At 38.9% G+C, this 27,904-nt stretch overlaps 1 long non-coding RNA gene across 1 annotated transcript in view; it reads left to right on the top strand.

Moving 5' to 3' along the window:
- Positions 1-1,142: 1,142 nt before the first annotated feature.
- LOC137860685 (uncharacterized) overlaps positions 1,143-27,904 on the top strand; it is a 45,337-nt gene continuing 18,575 nt past the window's right edge. The window contains exons 1-2 of the long non-coding RNA XR_011099127.1: positions 1,143-1,300; positions 4,685-4,794. This is a non-coding gene — a long non-coding RNA (uncharacterized lncRNA). The remainder of the gene's footprint in view (positions 1,301-4,684; positions 4,795-27,904) is intronic.

Genomic DNA, 27,904 nt, shown 5'->3' with positions numbered 1-27,904 from the left:
TTCGCACAAGTGAATCCCTATATTCGCAGAGACTGACTGAGTCTGGTGAGCTCCAGCTGAAGCACAGAGAGATTTTGTGTGGGCATCCCTTCCGATGGCCACAGCCACTTCTTAGTGCATTGTTTTAATCATGATGATCATTTTTTTAGAAGCAGGCAATTTTAAGAATTAGTATTTGTCCATGCATCATAAAAAGTGGCAGGTGAAAACTAATGATTCCCATTAGTTGTTCTTGTCTCTGATTTCTCTAAGTTTTGCAAAGGCCTATCTTACTGTTCTTGGTTCCTTATCTAAATAAAGTGAATAAAGAAGAAATTGTGCAATAAAACAAACTATGGCCTACAACTTGCTAGGACATACACACCTACTTAATTTTATATGCACCAAGGGTCATTGCAATGATTACTTACAGCACATTAACTTTAGCATGTGCATAATTATTTCCAGGATCAGTGCATAACAGGTCATCTTTTAATATACAGGAAACTTAATGAGGGATCAAAATTTAAAACCCTAGATATGAGTTACTCTGAAATGTGGAACTCCAAAATGTAAACCTAAGGGTCTGTAAGTTGCCAATAACATTTGCTCTGTAAACTTCCACAGAAAAGTCTTGTGAAGCATTTTAACGTGATGGTTTTCTCAATGTTGCTTTTCATAGTAATCTGTTATACCTAAGCACATTTTACTTTAGAGAAGCTATTGATTTTTATAAGGAGGAAATGGTATTTTGGAGACATAAATCTTGTTTATAAAATATATTCAGATTTTTAGTGGGGAGATGGTAGGAAGTTGTTAGCTCCTTGTGAGAAGAGTTTCTCTGCTTATTATGTTACATCATTTTTTGCTATTGTTGTTTCTCGGTCCTGCTTTAAAAAAAAAAAAAAAAGAAAGACAAATAGGTATAGGAACAGTAAAAACTTCCTGTATGTTCATGAAAGAAATATGTCCTTTGTTTAGTTCTTTTGCACATTTGAACAAGTATGATTTTTCTTCTTTTTTAATCTTAAGCATCATTTAATTTGGAAGAAACTTTTAACATTTTCTGAAATATAATTGCAAGAAAACTATTTCTTGCTGGAAACTTTATAAGCCCTTTATTCCTCTAAGGAGAAAACTGGGTTGATATTTTCCATCCCTCACATGTCTGTGATGAGATAACTGACAGCAGCTGTTGGAGTGGGACAGGTAGTAGAGGCAGCTTCCATCAGCCCAGCTGGGCTGGGGCTGCTGCTGGAGCTCTGGGTATTCAGAGTGGGCTGGCAGCTGGCTGGGTCAGGAGCTGTGCTAGTGCATGCAGGTAAGCCTGTTTGGGTTTGTTTTCTTGAATTATGTTATTAATAATATTTTTTTTCTCTCTTCTGGTGATGATCTGTGCAGAGGGGCAACTGTAATGTATAACTTTGGCTTTTAAAGATGTTCATCAATACATTCCCTATGGAAAATAAATCCTTTTTTGTTGTTAAATTAGTCAGAAGGCTTTTTTTTTTTTTCTTCTTCTGGAAGGGTAACTTACCTGCTCAACTATTGCCTTCTTGGCTTCTGTTTTGTCAGACTTGTAAATCTCTACCCACACATGCATTCTCTTTTTATCCTGCATTTTGATGGCATGTGGGGCTTTGGGATTTGGGGGAAAAGAAGGAACAGGTGAGAGAGATCACCTTTGCTGTGGAAATACTCTAATTCTAGAAAGTGATAGCTTATGCCTTAAAAAAAATCTAATTCTTCTAGTATAAAAATGTAATAACTGTCTTACAAAGGAAAAAGTATGATTATTTTTTCAAGGTTTTAGGGAGAGAGCCATTGGAACCTGAATTTGAGTTCATGAGCACTGAGCCAGAAGCTCTACCTAGTTCTAAAAATAAGGTTTACCATGCTGAAAGTCAGTATTCCCTTCCTCCGTTGACACAAGTTATAGTATTGCAATGTTTTAATGCAACTAAGTACAACTGTAAGAAATACATAACTCCATGAAACCTGGTCAAAGCCTCTCTGCTTATATTTTGATGCAGATCCTTAGTGTCCTTGGTATGGACGTTTGAGTCTGCTTTTTTGAAAAGCAAGTGTCCAGGGTTTAAATAAATGTGTATTTAAATATTTTCTTAAGTAAATGAAATAATAATAAAATGTACCTTATAAAAGGGCTTTACGTAAAGCTAGTCTGGAGGCTTTTGCAAAACAAATTAAAAAATCAAGATGTAAAAATGATGGCACAGGTGGGGGAGAATCCTAATTTAGAAGAAAGTATGAGGGCAGACAGATCTTTGAGGGAATCATCTTGTAGGAATAAACTTCACAGAGGAACCTCACCTGAAGCAGGTGATGGGGCAGCTGGCAGAGAGGAGGTAATTGTCCTCATGTTTGACTACAAGGTCAGATACACCTGAGGGAAGGAGGGGGAAGAGTTGCTTAAAGGGTTTAGCAGGCAACTGTCTGCAAGACTGCCCAGGAGGCAAAGACTTCCTTGAGATAACAAGGGTACAGCTGGAGATAATCTGTGATATTATGTGACGCTAATTATCATATAGAGAATATTTTCATCTGATTCATTCAGTGAGCTAAGAAGCATGGGGTAGAGTAACTTAAATTTAGCTTTATTTGTATGGAAGGCTGATAGAGGAAGACATGAAGTAAAGAACAAAAAAATAAAATAAGGATTTAAGTGACAATCTGACTAGTACTCATGCAATTGCCAAATCTCATCGAAGAACTGTTGGGGAAACTCATGTTTCTAGAAGGACCTAGATCAACCAAGAATGACAATATGTGAGAGAGCTGAAATGGTCAAGACAAGGATTCAGTTAAATACATGTCTGATGAGGGGTACCATACTTGTCTCATTAGTATGAATGAACCAATACTAAACATATGTGATTATCAAAGTGTTTGAATGCTCAGAGTTCTCAGTAAGCATGTGGATGTGTCGCAGGCCTATGAAGCATAACAATTATTTAGGATACCTCTTAATACAGTGAGTAAAACAGGCAGAAGGGGGAATTATGACAGCAACATTTAAATCCATATCCTAAAATCTCCATGTAAAATTGGGCATGAAAACCAGGTTTAAACACTCTGAAAGTGAAGAGCTATGTTAACAGTCAGGTACAACAGTTTTCCTGAAGCCCTGAGTCATACATGAAGTTCTGCATTTTACACAGCATGGTAGCTCTTGCCTACGACTATCCTTGGCTTCCATTCATAGGAAAAGGAGATAACTGTTATTGAAAAGCAAAAATCCCATAGACAGCCCAGCTGAGATGTTGATTTTTCCTTCCGAGAGCCCTAGGCTTGTCATTGACATTAGGGGAGTGCTGGACTGCAACAGCAAACTTTCGGGCAGGTTGCTGAAATGATCAGCTTTGTGAACCAAAATACAAAGAGACATAACTATTTTTATGCTACCACTACTCATATGGGTTATTACAAAGCAACAACAAAAAAGTGACAATAGAATGCATGCTGTTGCTTAAAAAAATAAAAATAAAATATATGAAATAAATGTGCTTAAGGAATACAGAACCAGCTGTTGTGTTGGAGCTCTTCTAGCTGAGACCTTGAAGAGAAAAAACAGGAATATGAAGCACGTTAAATGCACTCAAATACACCAAGTGAGGTCTTCCAGTTCCAATGCATTGCAGGTGTTGACAGACAGCGAAGGATATCAAAGCTCATGCTCAAGAAATGGCTTTCTCCTTGATGGATATTACTTGATTTTTGACAGAGCTGGGAATGTTCTGCCTTTTCTTACACACTTATAAGCCCTGTATGCCTTGTCAAGCCAATAAAGCCTCATTGAACTGAAACTGCTTTCTAATTATGGTGTGTGGCAATACCTGTGGAAACTCATTGCCTTCAGCAGAATTGCAGAGGTGGAACTGATTGGGAGTTAGTGAGGGACCTGGTAAACAATGCTCAAGGAGGGATAGGATTCAGCACCCTCACTCCCTGTTCAGTCATTTGCACAGAGCTAATAAGAACAAAAATCCAGTAAAGCGCTCTGTGTGATATGAATGGCTATGCAATCCTGCTGAATGTAAAGATGCTCTTGCACAAAGACAGCTTTCAGCATAGAAGCACATACTTGTACTGTCATGGTAACCTCAGCACTTCTAAGTATGGTAGTGGTCCTCCCCCCTTTTAAAAAAAAAAAAAAAAAACTCATATAGGGGATAATTCTGTCATGACACTGCTCTGATAGCATGGCAAGTGAGGTTTCAATCCATGCAAGTTTGGATTCATTGCATCTTCCCTCTCTTGCATATTTGACTTCTTTATTCCTTGTTTCTTTTCATTTAACATGATTATATTGCTAGTCCCTGATGAATGCATTACCTTTTTCTACTAAAGGTGCAGCATGTTTGACGACAGGTTTTGTGTAAAGAATAACATGTTGGGGTATCTTAGAGTGATAGATAACAGCATATCAGCAGATTTATCAAGTTTATCTGAATGCATATTTAAAAATGCCAAATGTGCTTTCAACTTGGTTTTGGCGAGTCTTTTGAATCTCATTAAAATGCAACCTTGAGGGAGTTTAGAGATCTGAAACAGACGTAATTAGCTATTTCTTTAAAGGAAATTTGCCCTTGCTGACAAAATATGAGCCAAGATCATTATTATTCTTACAGTAGTTAGTGTACAGAAACTCTTAGCACTGTTAAGATATTTTTTTACCTTCCTGCAGGTACACTTGAAAACAATCCAAGAAAATGATGAGGGTTTGCTTCTGATGTAATGACGTATCCCCCTGACATCACAGTGAAGAATGAATGTTTCTCCCTACAAAAATCACAGGTATGTGGACTCTGGAATTTCTATCCCAATGAATTGTTTGTCCCACACATGATTAAAATCATAGTACAGGAGGTGGACATAGCAGGTGTCAGTGCATATGTGGCACAGGGATGGGAAATGGTAGTGTTTGCAGTCTTTTCCCTTACTAGTGTTTTGCTGGTGCAAAATTAATATAAGCAGTTCTTGCTACTTGATATTCACATCAAGTTTGCATACTCATCAGGGGGAGCTGGATTTTGCCTTCAGCTATAGACAGCAAACTCCCTTTTTCTTGAGATTCACCTCTAAATAGATTCTGAACTGGGACTGGGGAGTAGTGCAAGACATTCTGAGTACTTGACTCTAAACAGTTATTGCTGAGCTGAAATACGCCAGCTGCACGAAGCTGCTTCCAGGACTTTGTGGACCTCCCCCAGCCTGCCATTTCTGATAGCTCAGGCTGCAGCTTCCCGCAGAAGCTGCAAATTCTCAGCCCAGCAGGAGTAAATAGGGTGTCACACAATAGGTGTCAACTGAAGTGTGCTGGATCCATGCTGTTGTAACAGAGGAATCATGTTTGGCACAGCCTGATCAGTTTGTACATCTAATGTTTTCCTTGCATCTGTTAAAGGAAATAAAATCTGGAAGGCTTTTTTTTTTTGGGGGGGGGGGGGGGGGCTTTTTCTAGTGCTTAAGCATTCTTATGCATTTTTTCCTTCATTTGCTTCAGTGGATGCATCGTTGATGTTTCACTCCTTAAAAACTGATGTTTGATCTAACTTCTTTGTTATTTTGATTTTTTTTGAAACCTTTTTGAAGTAAGGCAGTGTACATGTGTGCATGCTACTTCAAATGTTTCATGTTGACCAAAATTACATAAAGCAGCTTCTGATTAAGTGACAAAATGAAGCCAGTTTTAGACCAACTAAAAATAAGCGTGCATCGATTTTTTGCCATGCCAGATTTCAAGTGGTGCAACTAGTGTTTGCTCTTCTGTTCTTATGGCTCAGTTGGCTGTCCAGTGTTTCCATAATGTGTGTTGTGTGCCTCTGTGGACAAGGTGAAGCTGCATTATCAGTATGTAAATAATATTACTCCTCTCATTTTGACCAATGGCTAGTATAACCTTTAGCCGATAGCAAAAGGTTGCAAGTTTGCCACTGGATTTTGAAAAATATCCTGCTAAAATAAAGCAAGTGTTTATTTTAGCTACGCCTTCACTAAAATGTTAAACTTAAAACAATACTGAACAAGTGCAGTAGTAATGTGTTTTGAATGTACACTGGGGAGAGGGGGGAACACTTTTCTGCAGTTCTCATCTTAAACATATCTATCTTGCTGTTTTTCTCTCATGACACTGACTATTTGTACATCCCCAGAGTTGGAGAAATGGGTAAAATGATGCTAGGTGTGACTGGTAAGAGTGGTTGGTTCAAGCAGATTTTGCAAGTGTAAGAGGTTATCCTCCACTAGAAATACCTCCACAAACCTTTTAAAAGTATTAGCATTAGAAGAGTCTTATTCATTTTGGTTGGACTTCATGTTTCTCCCACTTCCTCTGCTCTGTCTGCAGTTATCGCCTGAGGAATGTTATTTTACTGAAAGCCTTGCTCTGAGTGGTGTTACCATAAAAGCCTTTTATCTTCCATTGGTGTTGGTTTTGTAACTTCACAGATCTAGGATGACTGTGGTCTTCACTGGGGCTGTCTGTCTCTCTATGAATCCCTACTCTCTGGTTAGAGGAATGCTGATATTGACATAGTTAACACTACTTAATTCAAAGGAATTTGAGTCACCTGCCTGTCACAATTTTTTTTCCTGTCAATCATTTCCTAAAACAACAGTGCCTTTCATAATATTTTCATTTATGCTAGGTATATATCATGCAGTCTGATATTTTGCTTTGATTGATTCATCCTTAAATATCAAAAGGTAACACCTTGAAAAAAATCACATTTTCCAAAGAGGTTCATAGTGCTTTTCTTCAGTGCGTACTAGAGACCTGCAAAAGAAGCCTTGGGCTAGTTGTAAGGGTTTGGTGCATGCGTATACATGCCTGTGCCTTTACATGCACATACCTGCACAGTCAGTGCGCAGCTTTGTGTGGCAATACCTGCTTGAGTCCAGGAGGTATGGTAACTGCGTTAGCACGACATTACATCTAACCCCATAAGCTCTACCTCTGCACAGGTCTTCCTGATTCCAGACCCACAAGTATCTCAGCCCCGGGCGGTTTCAGCATCATGCTGTGTTGTACAGATACTCAAACTGTCTGTGTGCTATGGCACGGCCATTCCTGGGGCTCTGAGGATCCCATGTCCAAACCAACAGGCTGCTGCTAGACATGTACTGTGCTGGAAGTCATGATCCTGAGGGGATGCAGGCAGCTGCTGTGTCAGTAGCCAAAGAAACCTAGGACAGAAAATGCTGGAGTGTGTAATCTCACTGCAGGCAAACAGAACAGTATAAGCAAAATGCAAGTTTTTTTTTTTAAGGCTGCATTAACAGGGAGGAAAACAGTGTGACCTGCTATTCTAAGCCTGTTTGTCTCCGAATTGTAATCATTCCTGCACAAAGTCATGAGGACAAGTTGCATTAATAGAAATAAAAGCAATCAGAAAACTTGCTTGAGTTTACAGAAGTTGAAGACATACAGTAATCATCCCCTCTTGGTATGCAGAAGCCCTCTGCTTGAATGCAAAGCCCTTTGAAGTCATTGCTGTCCATCTCATTAAAATGTGCTGTTTCCATCACTTTTTCTATTGGAAACTCTCAGGATTTAAGTAATTTGAAGACATGTTAGAAAAAAAATTACTATAAAAATGATGCAACAAGTATTTCTTCGTGTATTTTGAGTTTGGGGAGGTAAATTGGGAAACTCATAAAAACATTCTCAAAGGTAAGCTTAGTATTTAAACTAGGAGTGGATGCAAATGTAGCTGGTTTATTTCAGCTGTGGTATAAAAGAAGGGAGGAGGACTGATGCTCTGTCTCCTTTGTGGTGTTAGGCAAGGCATAAATGGGCGATACATAGAGTAATTTAGACTGGAAGGACCTTTGGATGTTATCTGGACCAATCCCACAGCCAAAGTAGAACTGGCCTAGATGATTGACCATGAATTTATATGTCCACTATAAATGCTCAAATTTGACTTAATCTTTGGGAGGCTGGAGCAGTACTCAAGATGAACTTACCTCATTGCAATTTGCAGATCTTTGATTGCACTTCAGTAAATGGTGGCATGGGGATTGTGTGCTCTGTATTGGCTTGTCTGATGGGGATGTTCCCTATTGGACATGCTGCAGTCTTGATAGTTACCTGTCAGAAAAGGGGACAGGGAACAAAAATATTGAGATGATGACTATGCTGCTGAATAATATTGTCTGTGTGCTGATGCAAAGCAGCAGAGATGGCAGGATTATCCTTAGGGACCTACAATTTTTTTTAACCTTCCTTAAATTAATTGTAAGGAACTCTAATCTGGCATTCCTCCCTGCTTCCATCTATGCACACAGACTACAGAGGTCTAACACTGGCACCCACCTTCTCATTTCCTGGAATGGGAGAAGTGCTCTTCTGTGGCAGATAACACCCCTTTCTTTCTGATAGCCACCGGCCATGCTGTGGCTATGCCATCACCAAGCTGTAACATTACGACCACGTGTTTGATAGGGATGATGTGGTGATTAGTAGCACTGTTAAAGTCCTCTCAAACCTTGACCCATAGTGAAGCTTTTAAACATGTCTCATTCTTTACACACACACACACTCCATCTCACCCCCGTTCTCATATCTGCAATGTGGCATTGTGAGAATTGGATGTTAATTTGTGATATTAGTATGGAATATCTGAAATACAGAAGCATTAGTTGCACAAAACCTGACTTGCTCTGACTTCTTACTCTCTATTAAGTCTCAGTTCTGTAGCGTAGTGTGAGGTTCAATTTACTGAATCAACCCTTTAAACCATCTAATGGTGTTGTACATTTAACTTGATATGCTATTTGTCTTGTTCTTAATGAATCTTTGATCAGTTTATGCCTAGTTTGCAATTTTGTCTGTGCTTTACTGTCAATGGGGGGGAAAAAAAGTAAGGTCTCAATTTAAAAAGGTCAAAATAGTAAACAAATTTAAAAGGGTCAATGTACTTCAGAGTGCAAAACAATGTCAGATTGCGGAAGGATTGCTTTGATCCTAATTCTCTGCATCGCATAAAGGTGTCGGTCCTTCTTAGATTTCCCTGATGCTAACAAAGCCAGACAAGAGCTGACTTGTGAAACCAGGCTTTGCTGTTACAGACTCCTTCCTCTTCCAGCAGAGTATTTCAATGTGTCGCAGTATATAAATAGCCCTTAGAGAGTGGTAACACGCAGTTGCACTACTTGCTATATGCACAGCAGAGCCAATTAGAAGTGATGAGTCTATTTGGTGGACTTGATTTGCCAAGGTGTGTTTTTTTTTCCTACTCCACCTGCATCCTGCAGTACACAAGTACTCTCCACATAAATGGCATATCTTCTAATATCAGAAAACTACTGGGTGTACTATGCAGTAAAATATTTGCTATTAGATGCAGTTTTGGGGTCCAGTTGAACAGGTTCATTGAAGGCAATGGCCAACTAAGTTTTTTTGTTTGTTTTAAAGAATTTGGACTTTGAAGGCAGGAGTGTGTAGTTTTGTTGTTGTTGATGGTTGATTTTGTGTTTTCTTCTCTCCAAGAAAACTGTACAGAATTGGGAACTCTTTTAAAATTAAAAACAGTTAGCTAGCTCTGTAATCACAAGCATTGTTGAAATGTTTTTGGCCAACAAACAAATCCCATGCTGATTTCAAGTCAGGGTCAATTAAAACAAGTAAATGTTTTTTTCTTTCTAGGGAAGCGTTTGCATCAGAAATGAAACAAATTATTTTCTGCTCCAAAACATAAACACAGGCTACTGACAATTTTCATTTGGGAGCAAATAACTTATGGAATAACACAGAAATGCATGGTTTATATGTAATTCTTATACTACTACTACTCTACAACTAGTTCTAGCAGTCCCATTAGCTTAATTGCTCTTGATTTCATAGAATCTGCTCATGTATACAAATCCCCATTAGGACACAGCAAGGCTGTAGCAATGAACTTGAACATGGATTAAGAGCCATAAAATAAAAAATTGTCATTGACTTTCTTTATGTATTTTTGCAATGGGTACTTTACAGCCTAATGTACACCAGTGGTAATCTTTGCAAAGTGTTTTCTTAACTATGCTTTTTTGCTGTCTAACAGTTGTTTAGGCTGGGACATACTGCTTTCCTGGCATGACGGGCCTCAAGGTAAATAACACTCACTACCAGCAATGTTCGTACTATCCTCGGTAAAGACAGGAGTAACTGATCTGCCAGCAAACTGGTGACAACAATGGCAATGGGAGGGTGTTTGAGGAGTTCCTGAGGCAGTAACACAGGTGTAAGTAGTGCTCTTACTGATGAGCAACTCTGGCTTGGTAGCTGGCAGGGCGAAGCAGTGGGTGGCCAGGGACCTGTGCTGCTGCTCTAACAGCAGGTGGGGTCTCCCCGACAGCGTGAGTGGTGGAAACTTTACAAAACAAACAAAAACCTGCTGTTCTTCTCACAGATAAGTGTTTTTTTTGTCTTCAGTAATTACACACAGTTTTTTTTTTCCCCTTCTGTTTCTCCTCTTCGTGTTAATTCATATATTGTTATATATCGAAGGTATAAAATAATATGCAAACTTGGGGGTGGCTGCTCGGTGTCTGATGGGATGGGTCTGTGTGTCCTAATTCCTAGAAAGAAGGACTGGGAATGGAGGGAAAAAGTCCGGCTAATACATCCAATAAAATATAAGAATAAGTAGCTAATGACCTTGCCAGAATAAATAGCAGACAGCTTTATCAATAATTACCAATAAAGCAAATGTAGCAGTAGTAAGAGTGATATATGAGAATAAATAGTTGTTGTTGATGGTAGTCATTAATATGTATTACTGTTACATGATATTTGTTGCTTTGTTCTATATATGTTTCTGTAATTATCAATTTTGAGGGATAGTATTTACAGATTTTATTTCCAGAGCATCAGTACACAATACCCCGTGATTGTGTTTTGTAACATGATGATACTTCAGAGGCTGTGAAGTGAAAGCTGCTAGTAATCCTAACAACAGGTTTTCCTTCTTGTTGTTTTCCTGACTTATTGTATCAGTCTCCTGTGGTCCCGACTTTCTCTTGCAACTCTACAGTTTTGCCCCTTATCATGACCTAATCTAAGGAGCATGAGCTCACATGAAGCTTACAGCCCCAGAAGTAAGTGGCTTTGCTTTGGGTCAGTTCTCATTTGAAAACAGAAGTCTGTGTAATGTTAAGAGGAGAAGAGCTGCTCATGGATCTCTGGAACACAAACTGCAACTGTGGTCCAGAAATGTTTGTAAGGCTGCCAACAGGCCTTTAGAAACATCACGTATATCCACCCGGCTGTTTGAGAAGCAAAGCTTGTGCACCAACTTTGTTTACAAAACTGACCCTTTATTTCTGAGACTAGAATCAAGATCATGAGTGCATGATGCAAGATGTCACACATGCACAACAACACACAGACCAATTCTTCCATTTATTTAGGGCAAAGAGCATTAGATAGTCCCTGATCTGTACACTTGAGTTACTCATTGGTTGATGTGGACCGGTCACCTGCCCAAGAATAACTAAAAAGCTAGCTTATCTACCAGTATCCACACCCTACCGTCAGCCTACCAAGCAGCAGGGCAAGCTAGGCTCTGTCCTTTGTGCAGCTGCAGTGAAATACTGGTGTTCAAGTATGCTAGCTTGTATAATCCTTAGGTAGCCCTTGGTACATTACAGTGCCTTCTCTGGTGACAGGATGATAGATTCAGCTGATTGTTCATCTGCTCCTACTGCAAACTTCTGAAGTGTTGAAAAAACTGGTAATCTTCTGTGGAAAGTGAGCAAGAAGGACAAAATTGGTCTGATAAGAATGGATGCTTACAGATTTCACATGCATACACCCTCCATGTCTTCTACTAGTTTGAGCTTCTATGATAATGGGATCAGTATATGTCCTACAAAACATACAACTGGCTTTAGAAAAGCACTATATGCAACTATAAAATAAAATCACTTCATAAAACGAAAGATGTCAATTTGAGGGGAGAAAATTAAATCCAAATGTTAGATTTTTCCTTAATTTGTAGGGACAGAAAACCTATATATAAAAGATTTGAGAGGCAAGAGTCATAGAGACAGAAACATTACTGTGCTTTGAAGAGCCCCAGAGCACAACTCTTTGTAATGGTCCATCTCATATGCCAATTGAGCAGAGACCAAAGCAGCCAAAGGCGAGGAGAACTTTTGAGGGAGGATAAGGCACTTCAGGTTTGCATGGAACCCACAGTATAACTAAGTGGAATGCCACAGATGTTTTAACAGCATACTTCGTTGTTGCTATTTTTCTCTGAAAAGAGAAAAGGTTGTTTAAGGTCTTGATAGATGAAGATGTTGAAACCATCTGTGAACGGGGGTCTTATTTTGAGGATAGCCTTTGAAACACTAAAGGCAGTTAAGACGATACCTGATCAGTGCACTTAGAGCAAAAGACATATTAAAGGAATTCATTACATTACAGTAATATCGGGGGAGAAAAGACTATGGCATCAGTTTAATTATGATTTACCTTACTAGGGAAATAATACTTTACCTTAATAAGAGAATGTAAGGTGAGAAAAGATTCTGAAATGCATAGACTTCTTACTTGTTTAAACTATAATAACAGATTATTTTTCTTTGGGTGCACTGGGTCAGCTAGCAGAACTACTGTTGCCTCATTGTTGCTTGTTTTGCAGGGCTCCTACTCTGAATCATTGCACTATTTTTATATTCTTTTAATGCTAGAGCTCCTCTAGGCAAGGCTTTTAAGTCTTCTGGGCTACTGGAACCATTAAGAAAAAAGGAGACTTCAGATTGGAAGTGGTCAGCAGAAACGTGCAGATCTCCCCTTCTTTCACCATTGCTCTCCTAACACAGAAAAAGTTTCTGCTCTTGCTGTTCTCATTTCTTATGTTTTGATCCCGCATCCCGTTTCCTTCCAGCTGCCATGGCTCCCTCGCCATCATATACATCAGCCCTTCTCCTGCTGCCTTTGTTGCCTTCCATGTTTTTCTCTTGTCCCTGCAGAATAATTCTTTATTGTCCAATTCAGCTTTTCTTTTAAGCTTCTCTTGTCAGCAAATGCCTTTATGCGACAAAAAAAAAGGGGGGGGGGGAAGACAGAGGGGAAAAAAACACTGTTGCCTATAGTAAGTGTGTGTAACTAATCAATTTAAATGCATAATGTGTAATTCTAACTAGTTATTATAATCGGATAAACACAATGAGTCCTCTCTTCCAGCCCACCTTTTCTGTTGCCACTCAGCATTTTGCTGACTGAAATTATTGGTATTTTTCAGAGCACAAAAGAAAGAAGTTGTGCTGGATGTTCCCATGCTTTATATCTTACAGTTTCTTATAGCAAGGCTAGGTATACGCTATTCTGACCTGAAAATGCTTGACAGCTTTTTTGCACAAGATTATCTAGCCTGGAGAAGGTAACTAAGAACAATAGCGTGTCCTTGAAACTCCGGACACAACTACGGCAGTGTATGTATGTATTTAAGTAGACAAAATGTGTGCATCATAGAATAATGGTCAAATTGTCAATGTTATTGTATATGTACAGTTGATGTAGTAGAGTAACATAAGTATGAAAACTCTATAATGCCATTCTGTAGTAGATCTTAACAGTACAAGACAAGAACACAATCAAACTGATCACTTATCTTTCAAGTTCACAGATACATTTGGTAATCAACTGACTGCCTAGTCATAACTGAGGTCCACAAACAAGACTTCAACACTACACCTTTACCACTGTAATTAAACTGTCTTTCTAATGTAATTTCAGGGCATAAATCTATGGTGTGCTTTTTCTGAGACATATCTAGATCCTTTAACAGCTGTAGGTCTCTTCAAGAGAATTTAAATGTGAGGGTATTGGTAATGGAAACAACTTCTGGATGCTGTTATGCGAAAAGACCAAGGCAGCAGTGGCATTGACTTTGAATCTTTCGTTTTTTTTCAAGCATAAGACAAAAACTGGATGAAGTCAATATCCTATCTCTAGATGCACAGGTACAAAGTGTTGCAAAGTAGTTCAATGACTTGCTTTGCCTTTCCTTACTGAAGCTGAGTTTACAGTAGATAATTGTTATTTTGATTGTTATTAATTACTGTTACTGTGTTTAACTCTGTTTTTGCTTATAAATACTTGTTTTTTGTGTTGTTTTTTTTTTTTGACATTAAAAGTACCAAATATATATAGTTAAAGATAAGGTTCAGTGTTACTTTAAAGAAGCCTTGAAAGAAACTTCTACTCAATTGCCAATTGAGGTTGTTTCTGAGAATGTTATTTTTCAGATCTTTCAGCAAGTAGAAGACTATATTAGTGCCAAGGGAGCAGTTGAAACCAATTGTTTTTGGGCAATGTTTTAAAAAAAAAGTATCTAATCTAGTTCCCGTGAGTGTTTAAGCTATGCAAGAGAGGAATGATAAAGAGGCAGGCAATATATGAGCTTCAAGTTATGGCAGTGTTTTAGTTAGCTCTTTTTGTGCTTTTTCTGTGGATTTGTGTTGGTAAGGGATACATTTAATTGAAGGAAGTAAGATGGAAAGAGTGTGTGCTGAAAGAGAGAACACTAAAGTGAAAGACTAGGAATGTAAATCTGACTGTAGTAAAGACTGGCATAATCTTTGTGTTATACTAATATGTGAAACAAACTGTGGGGTAACACTTCAGGAAAACATCGCTGTTTCAAAGAGTAGCAAAGGTGTTGTTTCAGTCAAAGATCCACATGATTTATGACTCGGTCCAAGAAGGAAATGCCACATCAGGAATTCCTTGTTTCTCCATTTAAAACAAAATCAGAAACAAAAAAAAAGTTGCTTTTTTAATCTTGTCCCTTGATGTTCAATTTGTGCTTGCAAGCCCCCAAAACCATGATTTGTCTCTGATATTTGTAGTTAAAACTGCAGTCTCAGCCTAGTGTAGTCTTCTCTTTAATTCCCTGATGGCGGCAAACATTGCTTCTTGCTGAGTCTTGCTCTGCAGCATCTGTTGAAACTGGTATAGGTTCCAGTTCAGTAAATGTGTTGTCAGAGTGCAAAGGGGTTGAAGATCCATAAGCACAAAAATGAACTCCTTCAGAGAGCAGAACTCACACTTCTGATGACAGCAGAAGTAGTAGTCTTTGGACAACTCAAGTCCCTCTCAAGTTGAATTTGGAACACGAAAACCAGAACCTCAAACTACATGTTGCAGATTGTTCTCAAAGGTCTATTTTGCTTAGCAGGAGGTAGGGATGTTTATCCCTCCCTGTTTCTCTGCCTTCTCTTTTTAAGGCAGAATACTTGCATTTGGAAGTTGTGATTTCTGTAGTTCAATGGTCTACTGTATCAAACAGTCTCTTGTCTAGATTTAAGATGACAATAGGCAGATCTCCTCCTTAGATGCTCAATGTGCATGTCACAAGTGCTGTGGTACTGCACTTCAGCAGAGTTATTCTGGTGTATTTCCAATTGTTCCTTCTAGGTTCTGGGTATGCAGTCTAACTACAGCCACAAGTCACAAAGCTTTGTGATGGACACAAAGGGCAGAAACATGTTTGCAAACTAATGTTCAAAAAACATGTAATTACCTCAGATTACATTAGTTCTTGCTTCATCTATATCTTCAAGATGATACTGATTCCTTTTAATGGACAGGAATAACACAGGTCATGACTAATTAACTGAAGACCAAGCTAAAATTCAGAATGCCAGTACATTTTTAACGTCATATCTGAAACTTCCTCTGCAAAATATGAACAAATGTTCTTTCTGTATGTAAAAAAAAATACGTATTTACAAAACAGGTAATTATTTATGTATTTGCCTATTTTTGTGTTCACATTTACTTTGTGTATGCTAAGTTTTAAAGGGATGCTCTGTGAGACCAACTTAAGTTCTGAATTTATAAAATATGCCCTGAAGTTTATTGTAACTCTCCAAATAATGTTTTAAAAATGTCCATAATGAGGAGCAGCTTATTTAAGAAATCCAAAATTATGGCTTAAAAACATGAAATAATTTGGATGTCCACCTGGAATCCAAGTGTTTGTGCATTATGCATGAGAAGACACTGAAGTACAAAACTAAAAATTTGATAGACTGGTGGAATATTTTGCCAACAGGAAAGATGGATTATTGCTGCTCAGAGCATTGCTCTTGCTCGAGTGCATGCACATACAGTTATTTTGGGAGGGTTTGTGTTCATTTTATCTCTGAAAGTACAGCATTCATTACTTTCTTTTAAGCGTATTATCAATGTGGATATTGGACACATGTTTATGTCTGAACCTGACCCAAATCGATGAGTTGACTGAATAAATGAAGTGATGTTTGGAAGCTACAGGCAATCGTTTGTGTGAGAGTAAAGGTGGTATCAGCTCAGTTGTCACGTAGGTAGGGAATTAAGTCCATTCTCTGGAGCTATGGAGGAGTTGTTGTTCTGCCTTCGTTACATGCTCAAAACCTTTCTAACTACAAAGGTTCTTTGGGTCAGGTTTGCATGAGCCATGCTCATTCCTGCCTTCCAGTTGGATGGGAGAATGTCCCAAAATGTGTTGGTGAATTGGCTTGCTTTCTTTAAATCTTTCCCAATATGGAGTGACAATTGGGATACAGCAAAGAGTGCTACATGAAAATAATTAATAGGTGATTGCTGCTACCAATATGGACGTGCCAATGTGAAGAAACTGGCTCCTCTGTCACTCTTGCAGAAATGTGGTTTTGCGGACAAAAACACATGCTCTGTCCTTCTGGAGGAATTCATCTCTGTCCTGAAGGTACCTTTCAGCATTCCAACTTTTGAAAGGTAACTTCTGGCTGTACCTTTTTCTTTTCTGCTTCCACTAGTATTTGAGGAAGCAGTTTGAATATATGGTGCATGCTGGAAGTCAGGGCTGAGGGTGTGAAGCAGCAACTGGTATGCTCAGATGACTGCATTTCATTCTTGCCATGAGATATTTAATTACAGAATAACACTTCTTATGCCCATAATTTGAGGAATAAGACAAATATCCATTTATTAGTTAATTTTAAAATATTTTTCTGGAAGGTACTTTTGACTTAAATGATTCTTATTGATATGTGTGTATTTGTGTAATACATGTGTAGGTATCTTTACAGACAAGAATATGGTGGTAAAATAAAAATAACTGGGGTGTGAATCACATAAATTTGCTCTTTCCTTCTCTTTGAAGTCTTATGCAAACCAATTCATCAAGTCTTTTTTTCCATCTGTGAAATGGTGTTCATGCTCACTTTTGAGCAATTTTAGTCTCTGCTTAAGCGTCACTATCTGGAAGGAGTGTTATTAATTAGATCAGTGCAAGTTCTTGAGCATAATGAGATCCATATAGGCATAAATGGCTTATCAGGTATTTTTGGCTACATGGAAAACAGAAAAGCTTATGGCTGCTTTGAATTTTGGCGATTACTTCACAGTCTCAATAACACTGCAGAAAGCTCAGGCTTTCCAAGCAGTAATCCAAATGGGAATGCAAACAAAGCGGTGACCACTGAACATATTCTCCTTCATCCTGAAATTTAATGCATGAGGCAAAGGACTTCATCCTGGGAATCATCCTGTTCAGGAAGGGAAAATTGTGATTATTAGCAAGTATTGCTATAGGCATTTTTTTAAATAAAATTAAAATTGAAAACAAAAGGATATGCAGAAGAGCTTGCTTGGGATCATGTATGTTAAAGCTATTGCTAATAATGTTGTTATGATAATTAAAAAACAGAAACCACTTTTTTTTTTCTGAGAGCAGTCGTACTGGATGAGTGTTGAGTGACCGATAGCAGAGCTCCAGCATTAATAACAATGTACTTTGGGATACTTGTAAATGGTTTGCTTATAATGCAGTTTCCAGCTTTAAAATGGATTTTGAATCTGTAATGCTCTTCTCTCTAAATCCGTCCACCCTTGCTGACACTGTCTGATCACACTGCTTACTCAAGTTCAGGTGTTTCTTGGAAGTAGCTTTAAGTGCCAGTAATGAAGCACCTTAGAGGTTCCATGTCTCAGCACAGATTTATTTTTTTCAAGCCTGAAATCTCATGTGCTCTTATTTTTTTTTAAATCCAGGAAAAGTTTTCTTTGTCTAACGTTAGCTCCTTTTCTCTTGCCTTTGGTAAAATCTTTGGGTTATTTCTTGAAGAAATAGATGCTGTTTTCTATGCATTATACTACCTCAGGAAAGATCTGTGAATCTCAGAAGCTTTTATTCTCATTATGCTATAGAGGAAGGGACTGGGAAATAATAAATCCCTTACTGAACTGGCATGGAACATTTTCATCTCATCTTGAGATGTGCTGGAGTGCCTTGCAATCGGCAAGCAGCTGTACTGTCAGGTCCTTCTGGTGCAATTTGGTCCTGAATGCTGAAGGGGAGCCAGTGAGTGTTGAGAGTATCTGTCCTGAGAGCTGAGGGGCTGGGCACATCAGACAGCAGGGATGGTACTAAATCCAAATGGCAAGAAAGTTTTCTGACCTTTTTATATCCATGGAGATTTGATTTATTTTTTCCCCCCATACATTTATTTCAAGTGAAAATTCCAATTCAGAAATAAGTGCTCTGCTGCATGAAAAAGATTGTCCTTTTATTTTTTCACCACATTTGCTGACAAGAGTGTCATCTATGCTGCTTGTTATTTTGAGATTAAGTATACTGTATATTGGGCATAGCGCATTATCAAATATAGATAGGCAAAGAAGAGCAAACTTAGGGTTCAAAATAAGAAGTATTCTTGAAAGGCAAGCACGCTAATTAGCAAAGTGCAATAGCTGGGTTCAAAGAAGGGTGGGACTTTCCAAAGTTCGTAGGCCCCTGTGTTTTCCAGAAATGCTGTCTGTAACTGCTTAATGCTGCTAAAAATTAGTCATTGGTGTTTCCTGTAAAATTAGTTTGATTCTCAAAGGTTACATTTCCATTGGTTTCTAGGAGTTTTACAAAGTGTGCTTGACTTACGGAAATTGAATGTTGTGGTAACATCTTTGGATTCAAATCCCACATTAAAAACAAAATTTAAAAAATTGTCCCTTTGTCCCTGAAGGTGTTGCAAAGATTGTGTGATGCAATGATGTCTGTACTACAGACCTTGGAAAGACCTTTAAGTGAAAGATGTATTACAAAAACAACATACTACTGAAGAGAGAAGTTAAGAAAATTCATTTGCTTCAGCAATGAATATTCTTTTCCATTTGCTTTTTGCAAATCTGCTTCGTGCAGCTAAATACTTACATGGAGATATGTTATTTAACAAAAAGCTTGCAAATGAAGGTGATTTCAAAGCACTGCACTGCAACTACAGGTGTGTTTGTTTTTTGTTTTTTTTTAACTCAAAGCAACAAATTTGTTTTCTAAAATGCTGTGTTGTATTGCAATCCTACCTATATGTGTTGCAGTAATACCTGAAAGCCATGATAGTGGAGACTAGGTCAGCTGAGGCAGAGGCATTGGTTGCTCCTAGAGTCTAGAAGGTGTTGGGCAAATCATCCCTTCATGAAGATTTCACCTGCATGGGCAAAGGCTCAGTGAGCAATGCAACCGCAGGCTGCATTCCTCCAGGTGGAATAGGGCTTCTAGGAACAGACCACACTGCAAAAGTGTTAAGTGGGAGCAAACCCTAGAAGCAGAACTGGTACCAGTGCAGAACAGTGATTACAGCTGGCACAGGTCTTTCTGAAAGTCATCAAAGGCTTCCCAGTAACACATCGTAGGAGGTGGGGTGGTGGAGGTGTGTGTACATGTATATGAAGACCTCAGGGATGATTTCATCAACAGAACTGGCAAATCTAAGGCCCAACAACATCTCAGACACTGCAACCCCCAAAGCTTGTGTTCCATCATCATATTAATCTTCCCCTCTGTTACCCAGGAAGCACCTGTGTCCTTGCACACAACTGGCAGCTGTAAAATAAACACCCACAACATCAATTATGGATGAGCGTGCTGCATGATACGCTCCCTGCAGCTGATGCCGACAGGCTGGCTGAGTGCTTCAGCTCACGTTCACTCTCGTTCACAATGGTATTCAGAAACAGATGCATACAGATGCCTTTTCTGGTACTTTCTGGGAGGTGGAAGAGCTGGAGATGATGAGAGAGAAGGATGGAGCAGAGGAAAGTGGTCGGCTGCCTTCCGGCACAAAGGGAGGCTTTGTCCATGCATGCTTCGCGCACCTCAGCTAGAGCTTTGCATCAGGGATGGGCACTGCTGGGGGGCACCTAGCAGCATCTCCCCTGAGCCACATCTCAGCCTGGGGTCCTCACCAAGATTAAGGTCCTGATTTAACTGTTTTTTTTGTGTTTTTTTTTTTTTTTTTCTAATTAACCAGACAAATGGTCGCTAACTTTAAAAGCGATTTGCTTGAGTAAGGAAGGCAGTAGTATGTCATTCAGGATTTATTCATATTTTATGAAGCGTTTAAGAATTCTTCAGAAGGAATTGTTATGCACATATAATATCAGTTACATATAAGACTGCTTGATTCAACAATGAACAAATAAAAAGGGCAATTTTATCTTTTATTGCCCCCTTTTCCCCATTTTCACTTTGTCTGAAATAAAATTAATAATAATACTATTTCTAGCATGTCTGAATGTCTATTGAAATAATAAATCAAGCTTCCCAGGCACAAGTGTGATTTTAAAAATACATAAACATTAATGAGCTTCATTTTTCTCAGCTTTGTCTTTTTGTTTCTCACTTTGATAGCATATCAAACCATTCTTAATAAATCAGATCTCCAAGTTAAATTGTATACTGCATGTAGAACAGTTTATACCACGCAGACACATAAATGGCTTTGGCAACCACTTTGAAATATAAAGAAATTCATAAACGAAATATTCACCCAAAAAAATCTGCGGTTCAAAACATACCCAATTAGAATTCAGAAAGCAGATGAGTTTTAAATGCAATCTTAAACTTGGAAGGAGAATCTATCAGGAGATAATTGATTCCACCAAACAGAAACAATCATTGAAAATGTTCTGCCACCGGAGGATCCTAGGGGCTATAGCAAAGGTAATAACTCTATACTTTTCCCTATAATATTTCTGACAGATTTCTACAAGCCATTGTCCCATCTCACTGAGCAGACAACCCCTCTTCTGTCACGCTCCGTTGCCCTGCTGTTGTCCTGTTTCTTTCCTGAATGACGAGGGCAGCCCTGTGTTCACCTCCTTTCTTCTTCCAGTGGAGCCTGGGGAGAGCTGTGCAGCCATGGGGGTACGCAGGCTTCTCCTGCCACCTTGGCAAAGGCAAACTTGTGCAGGCAAATGTGCTCCTGGCACCGACTGTGTTGACAGGGGCAATGGGAGGACACCACTCTTCTTACTCCAGCGTAGCTCCAGGGGCAGTTGGAGCAGTGCCTGACCCTTACGCAGCTTTCTCCTGCTGCCTGGTTCCCGTCTCCTGTTTCCCTCTAAATCTTCCCTTTTTATGGTAGAAGACAGCTGTCCCAAGGCTGGACTTCTCCTTCCCATGCATGCACACCCCAGCCAGAGCAACAGAAATGAATTCTGCCTGCGCATTTGGAAGCCCTGATCCAACTTGTGTGCTGTCACTGGCTGGGGGTAGGAAAGGAAGTGCTGTTGTCTTCATTCTAAATATATAATTTTAATGGAGGTGATTCAAAATGTATTTGCATGTTTGGACCTCATGCATTTTTATTCCAGGCACAAACTGAGCTGCTTTAGGCTTATAATTCCTAACCAAACTTATTTCCAAAACTGCAATGAAAGGCATGGATTTTTCTGGATGCACTCCAGTAAAGAGGTGTAGTAGAAAGTCCCTGAGGGTGACAGGTCACTTTGTCCCACAGTATAAGCCTAGTAAAATCCAATCACACCTACGCTGCCCTCTACACTCCCCCTACAGAGCTAGTGGTGTGTACTTTGATTTAGTATTCTACTTTTCTTTCATTCTACCTGCACCGAGAATGTGCTTAGACAAGCCTAAAAGTAGTCTATGGAATAATTATTCTGGCCCATATGTAAATAAGTCGTATTTTATTTCTTGCTGATGCTCAGCAATTTTCCTGCTTTTTATTTTTTCTCTGACCTCTTCTTCATCAATGATTTTATTCATTTAGAGTACTTTTAATGAAAAATGTTGGCTCTGAAAGAGCAATTCATTGTAGGGATGCATGTATTGTGTGTGCGTGTATATATATGTATATAAAACTGGTACTCTTTTAGCAAGCTTCTTTGTTAATTTATAACTGTGCTGATGGGTGTTGTACAGTAATAATTTTACTTAGAATTGTACTAATTGTACAAGAGCTTAGTTCTCCTTTAAAATAATGAAAAACTATGCAGCCTGTGTCTGTGTATCCTTAATGAGCAAAAATGAGGTAGGACTTTTTACATTTGATTTTTTCACAATAGCTATGAATTCAAACAGTACACTGCTATCTAGAAGTGATAGGAAAGATCACTATGGTATGACAGAAAAGGTTGTGGAAACCTCTCAGGTTGGTGTGCTAGGCAAAGGGTTGCTGCTGTTTTATAAGATTTTATTCTATGAGTGGGGGAAACCAAAGCAACTTTTTGTGTGCGTGTATGGATTCATGTCTTACGTACTCTCTCTGACAGCACTAGTCTTAGCTCCCTCTTGCATCACCTGTGCCATTCTCTCTCTAATCCCTGACTTTTGCATCTCTAAATCCCCCGAATGTCTTGTGCTCCATCCTGTGTTTTCTAATTGCAGGCTGGGCAAGCAGCAGCATGTGTTGCAGATGGCACTGAGCTGCACATTTGCTGAGTGGCAGCTGACAGACCAAACAGAGCCTCCGAGAGTTGAGCGGATACGGCAGCCTTGTGTCCTAATTTACATTTCTGATCTGTAGAACACGGGGAAATCTCAACTCTCCTGCCCATTTGGCTGATGGGGACTGATAATTTTTATTAAGGACTGACAAATGGGCAGAGATGGCAAGATCACACATAGCTCATTTTGCTAGGTTATGAGACTAAAATACGTCCTGATTGTCCTTATTTGCAGCGAGACTCAACTTACATGCACATCTGTGTGGAACCTTAGAGGCCTTTAGTAATTCCTTGCTATAAAAGGTGGAAAAAAATAGGTATGTAGGCTGTGGTTGTAGTTTCACAGCACATAAAGACCACGTCATTTGGGGATTAAGGCACTAGAGTCTTCCTGCTGGTGGGATGGGTGGGTAGGGAGGGAGAATTTCCAAAAGTAAGAGTTAGTCAGGGGAACTGTGGCTAATTTAAGCCCCAGAGACGCTCCTGCTTGGAGATATAGTAAAGATAAAATGCCTTTTCCTCTCCTTCTTATAAGGTGTATTTGAAACAGCACTGCAATTAACTTCCTGTATGCTGCCTTTCTCTTCTGTTGGGTCTAGTGCCCTTTTGCTCTCCTTGGTTCTTCTGAGGAGCCTTATGCTGGGCTAATTTAAATATTGATAATTAAACTGTTTCTCTATTCCTTTTCTCAAAAATGAAAGAAATATTTCTTCCAACTCATCTGGTGCAGTGAATAGATTTTGGGTAATGTATAATGTCTTCTTTAAGAGATAAAATGCTAAAGTAATAGTTATAAATAGAAGTGTAAAATCATACTGGTGAATCTCAGAATCACCGCACTCGAGGAGAGCAATGCAATTGACAAGCAATTTAAGCTACAGCGTGAAAGGATGCAGAAATAACAAGATTTGCATGAAAAATATTGAGATCATGAGAACATCAAATTTAAACGGAAAACTCATGTGCCTCATGATTAAATCATGAGAGCTGACATTACTGTTATAACATTCAATATCCTTGGCTTTTGAAAATAGTTTTATAATGAGGGTGGAGTGTATCTATCTGTATAGAAAATGAGCATTGTTTGTACCTAGCTAGCTCATTACGATGGGAATCAGGAATACAAGGCCCTCAAATCTTAATACAGGTCAGAAGATCTCAGATGCCTCTAGCTATGGCCGAGCCCCCCCCTTGTCAGGAAGATAACCCAAAGCAAAGACAGAAACTGACCCTGCTTTCAAATCACCCAGTCAGTCAATCAGTCAATCAATCAGTGATTAAACAGTACCGGGGGAAAAAAATAGACAGAATTTCAATCAGGTAGCTGATTGTCTATTTATTCCATCTTATCAGTGACAATCATTTATCTTAGGACAGAATACAGCTACTCACATCAGTGATGGAGGCAGTAGGTCTAAGGAAGGGTCATGGCAAAGAGTCTCTCTCGTATCCATCAGGCTTTATGCTTGCATGACTTACAACCACCGTGGCAGATTTATTTCATTTTCTCTCGGTGGTGTTGTGCTTTCTGATTCTTTCAGTCAGGAAAACCTGATACACTTGTTATCTAAGCGGAAATATGGACTTTCTAAACCAGTTTGTTTTCATAATGTATTCTAGCAGTGCAAACCTGGATGGCACTTGCATGGGCTCCCTGTTTAATTCTATGAATGAGAAACTTGTCGAAAATGAAGGTGGTCCTTCAGGTACATTCATGTTTTCTAAATTCCAGCCCCAACTCAGTTGAAGATTTAAAAAAAAAAAAAAAAAAGTCGGTTCTAGAATTGTGAAATTGATTTACATTGTTTTCTGCTTTAGTGGTACTCACTGAGATGTCTTTAATACTTTCGTATTTTAAATAAATCTGTAAGATGTGTTTTCTGTTTGTTTTTAAAATAGCAGTCATCCTCATGATAATGAGCAGCAGCATTTATATAGAGCATTTCTTTTTTTTTTTTACTGAATAAAGGGAAGGATAAAGTAACTAGATTCTATTGTCTGGAAGCTGCTAGGGTCGGCTGCTTTATAGCACTCCTCTGAATAAGAAATACACCTCTGGGAAAGACTCAGATTGCCCCCCTGAAGAAGAAGCAACTGGCATTTTTTATTTATTTTTTTTCAATTTAAACTTTACAAATTATGAATTCACAGGCATGTCAGACAAACTTATTTCTGATTAGAAGAAGCTGAGTCAAACAGGACACTCCTTGCTGTGCCATAATCCCCAGCAGCCATGTCACTTCTGCTGTGTCATATTCCTTCATGTAATATCTCACAGCTGACACTTTGTTACAGGAATGCTTTTGCCTTGCAAAACTGAAATGCCATTAACTACCCAAAGGCTGACGAGTCTCTGCCAATTTATTATACATCTTGTGTGATATCCCCACACAGTAAGCAAAATTCTCATCCCCCTAAAAAGTACAGCAGAAAATAATCATGGGTCCCTCCTCGAAAATACCTGGTTATTTTATTAGATACTGTTTTTATCTTTTTGATTTTGTATCTTGGAACTAAATTAATGTTTCTTGCTTTTGGCATCAACAGGCCTTTTGTGTGTTTAATGCAAGCTTAAAATATTGTGATAATGATGTGTCCAGTATTACAAGAACTGTGCTACTGAAACTAGCCCAGTAACACTGAAATAAAACTTGGAATGAAAAAGGGGTATTGAAGTGCAATTATGTGTTGTTTACTGAGACCTCACCATTATCAGTAAAAATAAAATTATTTTACCCAGAAAAGGGATCTCTTTGCAAACACTGCATTTTACTGGTCTCATCAGCATTATAGTGCCTGTCTGAGCAGCTCAGCCTTGTGTGAGGCAGTAACATTTATTTTCTAGGTAGTCTGCCAAGCCCGGGGGGGATTAGGAGTCTGCAGTGATTAAGCCCTGAAAGAGCATGAAGTTTGCCGGCTGGTGTTAAATGTCTCAGAAGGTGCTGAGATTTCTTTTTCTCCCTGTGATGGAGCTCTCCACCAGGAAAGGGTGAGGGCAGGGTGGGACAACCATGTGCCAGAGCTGGCATTCCCCAAATATGCTGCAGGTATGCTGTGGAGAAAAGGTGCTTTATGTCTCCACTGAAAATCCAAAGCTTGGGTAGCACATGCGTGTTCCCTGTAGGAACTTGTGGTGTTTGCTGGGTAGTAGGTAGACTAGAAACCAAATTTCAGTCAAAAAGTTAGCTGTTGGTTAAAAACAGTCTCTGCTGGAAGCTTTCATCATCAAGTATTTGTTGTTGACAAGGAAATAACTCTACATCTGTAACACAGACTCCAGGAAAGCAAACAAACACACACACACACACACGCACAAACAAAAGAAAAACAAACGAACAAAAAAAAAACAAACCCACAATCTGCTGGATTGCTGGATGCCTTGCCGAACTTTGGTGCCTTTACAAGTGTAGCAATGACACTCTGCTTCCAGGTCTGTGCAGTTGAACGCGGTTCTCTTGCCTGTCTTTTCTTCTCAATTAATGTTGTGTGTCCTCTAATTATCGTTGCTTGGAATTGACTAGTTTTTTCCTCAATATGAAATTAGAAGTTAGGCAAAAGTACTGAAACCTTCTCAGTTAGGGCTGGTTTGTCTTTGGTCCTTTGTGCATCTCACAGAACTAAGTGTATTTAACAAACTAATTTGGGGATAAATCCAGTTTGGGAGAAACAAAAACTTACTTCGGAATTGTCACCCAATTGCAACAAAAATACAAGAGAAAAAGTACTGTTAAAATCGTAGTGTTTAAATTCTGAGGTTTTCTTTAAGGCTATTTCTGGAAGTATATGGGTGAGGTTCTTCTAGTTTTCTTTTTGCTTTTTACACAGATTCTTTCATATTAAAATGATCTCTAAAGAAAATACTAAAACATCCAAAGCGATGTAATCTTCAGTTCATTTTTAAGTGCAGGTCAAAGTGTATTGTTATTCTTTACTTTTTTTTTTTTTTTTTTTTTTTTTGTAAAATTATCTCCTTTCTAATGCTTTTCACTACTAGCAGTTTTTCCCTCTTCTAACCTTTTCCTCTGGATCATCATTTCATGGAACAAGCTGGAACTGGCTGGCTGGCTTTCTTTATGCTGCTGTTGTTGCTGTACTCCCCAGTTGCTGGACTTTACACATTAAGCAAACTGACTAAATACCTGTCAGATACTGTTTGTTCTCCCATTGTCTCCTCAGAGGAAGAAGTATGGACAGTGAAGTGTTATGTTCTGATAGGGATTTCAGTTCTTAAATTGCACGTGTTGTTCTGTATTTCTGTTAGTGTGCAAGGTCATAAAAGCGTGCTTTGTCCTTCAACGGGAAAGTAGTTCCTTGGTCAGGGCCTAAGGAAAATGCTGCCTGCAGGGTATGTCTGGTTTCCTCATCCAGCAGAGCCTGACTGTCAGCCAAGCTTTGCATCCTGGAACTGGAGGTAATTTTCATGTGTTAGGCCGTTAAATGTTCAAAACCTTTATCCTTCTCATTTTATTTGGCTCTCCTGTGGAAAGTGTAAGAGACTTTAATACATACATATGTATATACACACACAGACACACACGTATATATATTCATTAGTTTGTGTTACTGGGAAGGTGAACCACAGTGTTCAGTGTAACAGCTGCTCAAGAAGTGCTTTTATTATTATTTTAATATACCTACATGTTGTAATGTAACAAAAAATTGAAGAAACAAAGAAGATGCCAAATACTTTTTCTTTTTTGGTTGTTTGTCAAAGTGGGGTCAAGACTACTGTATGGAAGGAAATTGTAGTTAAGAAAGGTAGTGCTATTGGAGAGCTTAGTTCCATTGACAAATTCAAACTGATTTGCAAAGTACAGGATAAACTGAGCAAATGTGGCATGCATAGCACCCATCACGTGAGCACGCGTCTGTCAGATCCTAATCATGCTGTATTAGGATTACCAGTGAACTTTTCAGTGGCAAAGAAACAACTCTTGTTTTTTTTTTTTGGCAGAGATACAATTTATCACCCACCACCCTTTGCCTGCAAACTGTTAGGAAGGACTCAGGCTGTGTTCCTATATTGATGTCAACTTCCTCTGGTTTTTGGTAGCACAGGAATATTGTATAGGAGAGGTTTGAGTGTCTAGCTTTGAGAAGCGTAGGGAGATGTTTGGATGTCTTCCCAAGCTGTGACTGATACAACTACTGTGCTATAAAAGTTGTACTCCCAGGGTTCAGTGAAATGACTTTCTTTGC

Source organism: Anas acuta, chromosome 1 (genome assembly GCF_963932015.1).
Source record: "Anas acuta chromosome 1, bAnaAcu1.1, whole genome shotgun sequence".
Taxonomy (NCBI): domain Eukaryota; kingdom Metazoa; phylum Chordata; class Aves; order Anseriformes; family Anatidae; genus Anas; species Anas acuta.
This window is presented reverse-complemented; position numbering and strand designations above follow the sequence as displayed.